General features: G+C 35.6%; 1 protein-coding gene across 6 annotated transcripts in view; it reads right to left on the reverse strand.

Moving 5' to 3' along the window:
* ZNF385B (zinc finger protein 385B) overlaps window positions 1-12,207 on the reverse strand; it is a 432,563-nt gene that overhangs the window by 148,137 nt on the left and 272,219 nt on the right. The gene's annotated exons all lie outside the window — the stretch shown is intronic.

Below are 12,207 nucleotides of genomic sequence, written 5' to 3' on the forward strand. Positions count from 1 at the left end.
CACCATCGCGGCCTCTCCTGTTGCGGAGCACAGGCTCCAGACGCACAGGCTCAGTAGTTGTGGCTCACGGGCCTAGTCGCTCTGCGGCATGTGGGATCTTCCCAGACCAGGGCTCGAACCCGTGTCCCCTGCATTGGCAAGCAGACTCTCAACCACTGCGCCACCAGGGAAGCCCCACAAATTTTTTTTGAGATAATCCCTTCTCTACCTTTGGCTCTTGTTGAGATGGCTGAGGGCCACACAGATTCCTAGAAGACCTCTAATTTAGTTGAGAAGATCTATGAGGCATAACCTTAATCTCTTACGACCAAACACTCTGATCTTTCAGTCTTTTAAAGTTATGGAAAAGATTTGTACAGCCATACCCTTGGCTTTTTTTTTGCTTTAATATGCCACACTTTCTAAGGCAATCTCTTAATTTTAGCATCTCTTCTCATCTGAATAGGCAGAGAATTTCCCAAGTTATCATGCCCTGGTTCCTTTTTGTTTAATAGTTCATCTTTCAATTTACACCCCTCTTCTTGCATTTTACTCTAAGCAGCAAGAAACAGGCCACATCTTCAACATTTTGCTTGGAATTCTCCTTAGTAGGATATCCCAGCACATCTTTTACAAGTTCTGTCTTTTACATAACTGAAGGACACAATTCCGTTTAGCTTTGCCATTATGTAACAGAGATCTCCATTCTTCTAGTTCCCAATAATATGTTCCTCACTTCCTACTGTACCCCCACTAGCAGCATCTTTAACGTCCATATTTCTACTAAGGGTCTGTTCAAGGCAATCTAAGACTTTTCTATCATGTTCCTCAAAATTCTTCCAGCCTCCAACCACTTCCTGATTCCAAAGCCACTTCGACATTTTCAATTACTTGTTATGGCAATACCCCACTTCCAGGTATCTAATCTATCTCTTCCGAAACATACTATTTCCCTTGGTTCTTGTTAACCACATCTGGTATTTATATTTTTATGGTGGGTTTAGTGCATCATCTCATCTTAAAAGATGCAGCATCACTAACACAGTTCAGTAGTAGCCAATATCTATAAAGTATATATTGCTATGTTTGTATTTTACAGATAAAATGTTTACATTAGCACCTATGTTGGATATTGACATGGCTTAATATGATGTTGATGACTGAAAATGCAAAGTTGATTGGTATCCTTCACAGTTATCTCGCAAAAGTCAGCACTACACTCTTGAAATTAAGCTTCTATTAGTCTTTCATGTTTCCTCCATTACTTTTCCTGTGGTCACTCCATCTCAGCTTATCACACAACTAATGCATAGATATTTTTATGCTGATAATTCACGGGTCCTATTGATAAAAACTAAATCCTAATACCATTTTATTTTGCATTTAATGTGGCTTGGGAACATTGAAATTCTTCATGAGAAAAGTATGAAGTATATGTTATGTTCATGTCTTATAGTTAGGGGAAAAACTACATAATATTATTGCTTCATAAGACTTTTTTTTTCTTGATTTGAACTGCAAGTTCTAAATTGAAGTACCCTGATACAAAAATTCAACATGTACAAAACTCTTTGAAAAGATTAATTCAACTTTTCACAGTGTGAAGAGGTAAAAATCATCTTCACTAGAGCTCAAGCATTGAAAATGTCAGTCCAAAGAGAGAATCTTAAAAAAAAAATTCCAAGTTAGTGAAAAGAAAGATTTATAATATAGTTGCCATGGCAACTGCAGTATACCCTGTTGCAAACTAGTATGTGGTTAGTAAAGTGCCTCTGTATTAGATTCTTTAGGACAGAAGATATTCTATAAATTAAAAATTTTGAAAACTCAAAATGATATCAGTAAATCTTGAGATGCTTTCAAGAAGATATCTTAAGAGTACAGCCAAAACTAAAATCCATTAAAATGACCCTGTTTTCTTGATATGCCTGAGACTATTCAATGGCCTCCTCTGCCATGGCTGATTCTGGGGCTCTAGTTCACGTGCTCTGTAGTCTGCACCTGCTCCATTGTGGTGAGTGATACCACCTTGGGTGCAGTATCGACTGAGTTTTTCATGAGAGATGCTAATAGTTGTTATATTATGGAGCTCACCAAAGAACTTTCCTTGTTCTGTATTCTCCCCATCATGGCATGGTTCTAATGTACTTTGGTTTTAAGTGTCCAAAATGTGTTGGAGCCGATCTTTGATGAATAAATCTTTTGATATATTTAAGTATGTCAAAGATAAAGTTCATTTACAATGTATAAAACCTGAAATATTCTAGTATGTGTTTATTAAAAATAAAAAACGGAGGTGTGTGGGAATGCGCACATGATATTGCACATTACCATAGTTTTGAATTTGGATTCTAAAAATATCAAATTGTAATAAATGCCATAATAAATTTGATATAATTAAGGTTTTATCTGCATAACAACTGATATCTTCTAATATCTATTTGTTTGGTACTTTGAAAAATTAGGCTTAGAATTAGTGCTTATTCTAAAAAGAGTTTACTAATTCTTATGGTTCACAACCTTTATTTTGAAAACAAATGCATGCGTTTTGGTACTCATTCTTTTAATAAATTAGTGGGACATATTGCTATAAGCAACAGATTTTTATGTTAAATGCTTTTGATATTTAGAGTGTAAAGAATGAAGTGATTCCTGAGGATACAGTTGTGAAGAATTCTAAAATATATGAGGAATCATTGTTTAATCCTGATTATGGGAAAGCACATTATTTGACAAAAGGTAGAAAATAAATGAGTAAAAGAATGTTTTAATAATTGTATTAGCGAGCACTGCATGTGTGTGTGTTTTAACAGGTAATAGAACACCTCCATAGGAATGAATAAGTATTTAGAACCTTCTGAGTAACAGATGGTATTTGACTTTTCCAGACAACTGCCTTGCTGTTATATGTCTATCTTCTATAGAATCTCTTGAGTGATCTAATTACTGGTAAACTTGTTTGTGGTTCAAAAAATACCCACTTTATGGATTTAGAAACTGAGTTCTAGGAAGGTTAAGGGACTTGCTCAACACTATGCTGTCTGAGTTTCAAAGCTGAGACTAAACTCAGATTTTCTGATTTGAAAAAACTTAAGGTATTCACTCCTTTATACATCTTAGTGCCAAGTTCATGTGGATGCAAAGTATTTAAAGTATTAAAAATTAATATCAGGCTTCCCTGGTGGCTCAGTGGTTAAGAATCCTCCTGCCAATGCAGGGGACACGGGTTCAATCCCTGGCCCAGGAAGATCCCACATGCCGCGGAGCAACTAAGCCTGTGTGCCACAACTACTGAAGCCCACACGCCTAGAGCCCATGCTCCACAACAGGAGAAGCCACTACAATGAGAAGCCCGCGCACCACAACGAAGAGTAGCCCCCACTCACCACAACTAGAGAAAGCCCGCATGCAGCAACGAAGACCCAACGCAGCCAAAAATAAAAATAAATAAAATAAATAAATTTTAAAAAACCCAAGATGCAAAAAAAAAGATTAATAGCAACAAAGTGAGAATTCCTGATAAGCTTATATTGCATGCTGTCATATCAAAGATAGAACATGCAAATGTTTGATTTCAACTAATTGCCAGAAACTCTCAGTCACAGCTAAACTCATGGGCAAAACTCAGATTCTTTTGAAACTTCTTTACCTAATATTTTCCCCAAATAATTAAAGAATAGGAATACTTTTTATAGTTTTGTATGGAACTTTTTTTTTCTGTTAAAATATCTCCATTAAAGGAGATTCTACATTATTTAAATATTATGGCATTACTTATCAGTATAGTGTTTCTCCCAAAGTGGGTGCCCAGTGAATACTTTGGATGACAAAATCAGCTCATTTATTAAAATACAAACAACTATCCCAGTAGTGATTAGATCAACCAAGGGATTCTGTAAAATAGACATGGGAGCGCAAAGCAGTCTCTTTGGAAATTTAAATATCATCCTGAAGACTGATGGTAGCCATTTGATGATTCAGTAAAAATAGAGTAAATAATGGTGATTCCTTAGAATAGAAATTCCTTCTATTGTGACAGATGGACACCCTTCTCCTAGCTTAACGGGCTGTGAGACAAGATCGCCAGTTCTGGGCTGCTCTGCGTAGGCAGATTCCTCATGGTGCGTGGACTGCACTGACCTCTTTGAATATGCCTCCCAAGGAAGGGAGGCATCAGAAAATGTGTTCACTGATCTGTATCTCGATCTCACATTTGTTGTGCTGTTTGTTCATTCATTAGTAACCGTAAGTGAAAACAGCTCTAAATGGACTCTGAGTCTTCATTTGTGCCCATCTGCCAGCCTAGGCCAGATTTAGTGGTCTGCCTTAGTGCAAGCCTCAACCATCATCACTAGTGAATGCCAGCAAACATAAGGGTTATGGAATAACAGATCCAATCTGAATTCTAATAATGGTCTCAAGAAAGAAACTAACTCCACATATTGGGAACCAAAGACACCCCTTGAAAACCATGTGGCATTACCTTTGAATAATATGAAATTCAAGAAGTGAGTTTAGCATTTTGACTGAAAATCTACAAATGTAAATTTGATACTGACAGGTTTAACAATATAGTAAATTACTTCTGAGGGCAAGTCAACCAGAGGAAATCTTAAAATATTCTAATCAAAGGAGTATTGCATAGCTTCCTCAGTACCTTCCGAATGAGAAAAATATTTATCTGAATATGGAAGTCTGGGGAAATTATTATGTAACCATTTCTATATCTTGTAGATCAAACATTTTACCTCTCAAATCTTTGCACAGGTATACTCCTTTAAATTGAAAGGATAAGTAACGTAATCTTTTATGTTGCTTCTACAGAGGGGCATAGCCATTAAAATTGCTTAACAAAACGAAAGTGACTATCTTGCATTTCTTGTTTTGTAAGATGCAGCTTGTTTGCACAGCAATCTTGACTACTACACTGTGAGATACTTGAAGGCAAGAACCAATCTTGTATTTTTTCTTCCTCCATCACTGAAACCAGCATGTGGAGAATGCCCAACAAAAGTTCCCAGAATTACATCACTCTCATAGAAAGACCCACATTCCATTTAGGGAAAATGTTTCCAACTTTCACATTCCCTACATAATAATAGCATTTAAATTCCCACTGGAGAAGGAAATGGTGAGGTGCAGCTAAGTTTCTCAAAAGTTTTATGAATATATGTGGATAGAAGGGAAAAAACCCAACAAGGTGAAAGTAACATTATAAACACATAGACCATTTCATTCTTGTATGAATGAAGGCATATAACCCACTTGGGTATTCCAATCAGCACCATTTTCTTTGAATATACAAGACGAAACTGCAGTCTTACAATCCTGTGAAAGCATTAGAGATTCTGGGTATAATTCTTTGGCAACATCTAGAAACCGCGCTTAGATTCGGGGATGATGCCAGCTCATTTGATAGCTTTATGCTGAGGAAGGAAGAGTTAGGTTTTAGGCTGGGTAAAGCAAGAATAAGAGATTTTGAAGTTCATAAGTAAATTCTGAAACTATCCCAAAGCAATAATAAAATATACATTTCACGTATAAAATTCTTGGTTATAATCTAGGATTGTCATTTTTATGCCTTTATGAAACTAAATAATAGGTACAGAATAAACAATTTTCTGACATAACATGTACATAAAGTTTCTAAGTATGATAACAGTTTTATATTGCTGATTCTGTTTTTTTTAAATAGCTCTGGCATTATGTAGAAAATGGAACCTGACATAAAAATCTCATTTTGCCTTGTGTCTAAGTGATTTGAAGAATCCTCTACTTTCAAAGTCGCATTTACCACTTGGATTTAGGACACAGTTATGACAGATGTGCATATTTCTGAGTTACTTGAAATTTTGTATTAATTGCAATACATCTATTACAAATATTTCTTGGGGTCAATTGCTACAAGGTCCTTTAGAACCAACAGAGCCAGAGATATTGTTATACTAAAATGTCATGATCAAAAGGAAAAGTTTTTAAACATCTTTTCTCCCAAATATGCCATTAGGACAATTTGCTTTTTAAAAGCTGTGAACTGCTGTACCTTTTACTATGACAAGATCCAAAGAGTCAGCAAGAAAGAGAATTCAGACCAGGATGAAAATGATTCCATTTTTACCACTTAGTGACTAACCTACAATTCTCATCACATTGATAGGAGATGTACATAATGTCTATAGCATCAAATAAAACTAAATGTCTGTTTATAGTAGGTTCTAAAACAAAGAAGGGATATAACAATAGTTTTGTATATCAGGATCTACAGGATTATTGACCACTGACATATTGCTTAGACTCACTTTAGAAGTAGTTATTTTATTTTATAAACTGTCTAAGACTTCATTAGGAAACACCCTGAGAAGATATTTATGCAATACTTGAAAATGTCCACTAATAAAATGAGCAATTAGGATCAGACCATTTTTATGTGCTTGTTTTTAAGACACTGAACAATTATGGGTTCACAGTCTCATTAACCAAAATAAAACACGCAAGCTTTCTTTTCTTCTTTTAAAGTGTTACAGTAATTATAAACATTCTACTTAGCAAATCACCTAAGAGTACCAAATTGGAACTGCACTCTTCAATGTCAGAGCTTATTTCTCTTTTAGCCCGCCTAGTTGTAAATTAAATTTTTTTGCCTTCTCTATAATGGTAACTACCCTGCAATTTTTCAAGAGAAAATATCATACATATTGCCAATAAATGAGAGTCTGGGAAACCAGAATGATTTTTCAACTGGAGTATTATTATTTTTTAATGGAAGTTATCATAATTCAAATGTTGCATTAGAGAACAAAATCCTGACATTATAACATAAATTACATATTTGGAAAATTCATGCATTGCCAACAGGCATGTCTTAAGCCATAACTCATTAAAGAAGTGTATTTTGATATTTAGATTTCATTATTATTATTTTTAAAACTCTTTATTTGCAAAGATGCTAAAATTTTCCTTAACTACCTCTAAAGATCCATGTGATTCCACAGGTCTCTTCAAATCAATTTGAGATTAAATAATGTGATTCTTACTATTTAATTTTCTTCCTCATAGATTTGGATTGCTAGAAAATTGTTTAGGCTTTCGCTAATAGTATTGCCAGGCCAGAAAAGAGCAAATGAGCATTGTTTCTGGAGTAAGACAAATGTGGATTCAGGTCTGGCTCTGCCCCTTTTGATCTGTATAGCCTTAGACACATTAGTCTATCTAAGCCACAATTTCCTCACCAACAAAATGAGTTCAATAATACTGTTCACCTTTACAGGACAGTATTGAGGACTAAATGAAACAATGTGCCTTCAGCTGTCAACCCAGGGCTTAACAGAATGCACACACTCAGTATGTATTAGCTGGTGTTAGTACAATCTTCCAAGGCAGCCCCCCAGAATAGTTTGGGTGTGTTGCGGTCTAGTTCAAAGTATAAGCATTGGTAAAACTTGAATCTTTTATTTATTTATTTTTTTTTAATTTTAATTTTTTTTTAGGGTCTCAATTTTTCTAAAGAAATTTTTTTCCATCCCAACAACAATGCAATGGCCAAGGACCTTACAACGACAATATTACTTTATAACATTCAGCTTGTCATGGCAAAGACATAGTATAATCATACTGCCCATTTTTATGGTGCTTTTTAGTACTCAAAGTGCTATCTCATACATTATCTCATGTGATTGTAGCAACAATTCTATGAGGCAGGCCAAGTAAAGGCAGGATGACAGTGGTTGGTTACTTGGAAAAGCTCACAGGGCTAGTCACTGATCGAGCCGCCACTGGAGTTCAGCTCTTTTTAGTCCGGTACTTCATCCTTACTCCCTTCCCACCTGAACTACATAACTCTCTATTTATGATGGAGTAAAACAATTCTACAAAACACACCAATATTTATCAGAAGTTAAATGAGAGTCTTTCTTCAGAAAATGTCTCTGTGGTAATGTGTTTTAAAGCTGAGTTCACTCAGAACTCTTTTATCGAAAGCCTTCTCTAAGGATTGGCACTGTGGGAGATGGCAAAGTGAGCTCACAGAGACTCTGCTCTCAAATAAATGTAAAAGCCAACTAGAAAAACTGCCAAAAGGCCAAAAAAATAAATAAAAACCTAAAAGTCTAGGGCAGATTATTTAAAAAAGTGTAAATTAAAAAAAATGGATTTCTAAGAAAGGGCTAATTATGACTAGGAAAGAGAAGCAATCTAAAGAAAGGTGGAACTGAAAAGAAATAATAAAAATAATTCTGTCCCAGTAAAACACCTGCCCTATTATCCAGAACTTCTGAATTAACTGACAAGAAATAACTAGCTGGAACCCACAACTTCCATCGACTATACCTACAATTAAAAAGTATTTATGTTGGTAATTGTTTTTGAATTCTGTTCATCATATAAATTCAAATGCAAATAATAAACCAGTAGGTCTTAGTATTTGGAGAAGTTTTTCCAAAGTAAATATTTTTGTATGTTGTAAAAATTCATAACTATATTATAGGGTTTATTCTATACATATTTTAATTTGTTGCAAAGTAAAAGAGCAAGATTGTTTTTGAGGAAACTTTTCTTGCCTGCTTATAAATACTATCCTTGTCACAAGATACCCTTGTGGTTTCTGGAGGGAATGTCTCAAACTGTATTTCCAAAGAGTACTATTACATTTAAAATTGTAAAATGTCACTGAGCCTACACACACCTTTTAACTGAATCCAAACAGTTTATATTCAGTAGCACAAGGGAATAGTATTTTCTTCTCATACAAGGCACATAATTATGAAGTGATTTGTTTTCTACATTGCATATTTTAAGAAGTACTCACATTTTGTTTCCAACTCCATATCTGTTGAAACAGTATAACATATTTTTAATATAACAAAGCCCCTTTCCCCACTTCAAGTGCCTGATAGAAGCATGTTTAAAGCATACGGTAAAATTTTTTAAATGCAATCTATTTTGATATGTTAATAATAGGTTTTTTAAAATATATAAATCTTTTAATTCCACCACATATCACTCTTAGGCTGACTAGAAATACTTTATAATTCTTTATTCTGTGATGTCTACTTTCTGATTAAAATAGGACATCAAGACATACTGCTTCTTGCGCTATTTCATCTGTCATATGCTTTGGTTTATAAACCAACCCAAGTTATCTACCAACTGAAGAGTTATTTTCTAAACATGAAACAACTGAAAATTTCATTAGAATTACCAATTGTTAATAAGTAGGGTTTTTTCCCCAAATGGCAGAGACCAAGATATGGTCTTAGATTTAAAGTATATTTATGGGTAGTCAGTCATGAAGGTGGGACCTAAAAGCAGTCATTCATGTTGGATTACCAAAGTGAATATCACACTCCACTGTTTAACCAACAGGGTGACAACTGGTCCCAATGCTTATAAAATGTGTGCACTGGCAGGTACCTATATGAATACTTATTGAGTGATTTGGTTCAATGTGAAAAGTCAGGAATCCTACTCCTTACCCCTTAAGATGCATTTATTTTCATACATTATTAAATAAGCTTAATCATTACAGGGAGTCCGAATGGCCATTACAAATTCATGTACTGAAGAATAGTATCCTCAAGTGAATGAACTGGTTATACCTAGTAAACATCAATGGTATTAGAGCCCTGAAGCCTCCAGTGTCCAAGTAAATAAGGGCAGCAAACACAGTGAGAAAGCCAATGTTTCCTTCTTCTCCACAGGAATTTTATCCCAAGGTCTATGAAATCTTCTGAAGAGAACATTAATATCTGGGTTAGGAGGCTTTTTAGTACCAATGAATTCTGAACTGATTTGTAAACCCTCTTTGGAAAATAAGGATCCATTATTTTGTAAATCTGCGTAGAGATGATTGTTTTTCTGTAATAACATAAGAAGTATAAGTAGTAGCTGGGAGTCAACAAATTCACAGGAATAAACTAACCATGCCTATTAACATTTACATAAAATTACCTCTGGTGTGCTGGTCAAAATTGATCAAATGTTCAACTAGTGGAAAACATATTTCTGCTAACTGTGGAGCCTATAAGTTGAGGTTAGAACCTGAAGTAGAATTTGAAAAGGACTCTCCTTGTTCAGAGAAAAATAAAAACGGTTAAGAGTATCCTGTGACACTGTGACACCTCCTTAAAAGGTGTCTGTACTTTAGTGCTGACCACCATCACACACTGACACTTTTTATGGCTCTTTTCCTTACTGTAGGGCTGGGTAGTAGTTTCACCAGTATATGAGAGTCACAGACATTTAAGAAATGCCTCATTAGACATTTGACTGTACAGTATTGCCTTCAGAAAGCACAATTTCTGATTTCTGATTCTTCATCTATTTCTTCTCTTTTGCTGTGAGAAAAAGACTTCCTCCTTAAGGTTTTTAGAGCTGTGGAATCTAGAGTGTTTCAAACTGTAGACTGGAGTTTAAGGAGATTTACTGAGTGTCTATAAAATATGCAAATAATTTAAAATTTAATGGCTTCCATGTCATTCTGGTTTTTCATTAATCTGTTCTTAAAACAGTTTCCTTGACAAAATAGATTATTTTATAAAAATAATTGAAGAGTTTATTTCTCATTATAACAGCAATACATCTTTATCAGAGAAATTTTGAAAAGTAAAGGAAATGATAAAAATGAAAATCTATATTTCCATTGCTTGGGGATAACTACTTATGGCATTTAGGTATTGGTCTCATTTTCATAGTTTCCATAGATTCTAGACAGAGTAGAATCTGGATGACCTGAATGAGAGTTTCTCATAATGGAAGCACTCATGGAGGGCACACACCTGGCAGAGTATGTGCAGTGGTATCTGCTGGGTCTTGGGTCTGTCTCACTCTGGGATCTGTGTCTTCTCCTTTGATACCTACTCTAAATTTACTGACCCAGATTATTTGGTCTATCTGGATCTGGTTTCTGGCTTGTACAAAGATGAGGATACGGGCACGATGACATCAAAGCAAACATGTGTATAGTGTGGGCCAGTAGGCGGGGTGAGTAGGGTTGAAACTGAATATTTGAGACTCAGAAGGTATTGATAAATGCACCAGAGGTATCAATAAATATGGGGGAGAAATCTAGGGATGGCTAAAAATCTAGGGATGGGAAGGAACTAGTAAAATAATAGGTATGTAGAAATCCTGAGTGCTGGCAAAGCAATAGAAGGTCATAAAACAGGGAGTCAGAGAGTGACTAGTAAATGTTAAAAAAGACTTCAGTAACTGCTACCCGTGATGACAAAATTTAACATGCAAAATTCTAACATTCAAATTTCTGTGTTTCTGCTGGCTGACAAATAAATGTCATTTCTATTCTCTTCTACTAATTTATCTGGATGGAATTTTCTGTATACATTGTCTTGAGACACAAACTTCCTATCTTCTTATTAAACCTTAACTGCTCCCTTCTTTTTCTCTTTCTTGGTCTGTACCCACCCCTCCACTTTCAGGCTTGGATACTGTAACCCAGAAGTACAGGGGTGGCACCTCTCAGTGGAGTGAACCTCAATCAGCACGAAGCAAAGGTCAGGAGGGATCCTGGTGTGAATCTTTCTGGAGAAGAAATTCCACTTGCTGAGTCAACCTACCTGCTGACTGGGCTGCTGTGCCCCTTCCAGATTCATTTTGACGTAGCAGCCAGCACAGAATCTCATTGCTTTGCAGCTGCCCTTGCCTGTCTTCCCTTTCCCCTTATTTGTACTCCCCTGGGCTTGTACTCTCAAATAAAATCAGAATTTTAATGCTTGCCTCAGGCTCTGTTTTCTACAGCAGTGATTCTCAAATTTTAATGTGGATACAAATCACTTGGGGATCTTGTGAAATAAAATACAGATTCTGTGTTAGGAGATCTGGGGTGTAGACTGTGATGCTGCATTTCTCACTGCTTCCCAAGTGACACCCACACTGTTGGTCCTTTACATATCAAGGTTCTAGAAGGCAAAGAGTAAGACAAAACTCACCACAACTACAATGGATGCTCCTTGAGGGTCAAGGCTTTGTCTCTCTCTCTCTCTCTCTCTCTCTCTCTTTTTTTTTTTTCCACTGTTCTATCCCCTGAATCTAAACAATGCCTGGAATATATAGGAAGTGTTCAATAGGTATCTACTGACTGAGTAATAAATGAATGAATTCTCCCAGGTGACTTTGGTAATTTTTACCAGTCATGGTAAAATTTTCTAATTTTAACATGCAAAATTTTCAGCTGGATTACATTGTCTGGCACTGGGTTTTCTGTATTTCTGGTGA

This window comes from Balaenoptera acutorostrata, chromosome 8 (genome assembly GCF_949987535.1).
Source record: "Balaenoptera acutorostrata chromosome 8, mBalAcu1.1, whole genome shotgun sequence".
NCBI classification, from domain to species: domain Eukaryota; kingdom Metazoa; phylum Chordata; class Mammalia; order Artiodactyla; family Balaenopteridae; genus Balaenoptera; species Balaenoptera acutorostrata.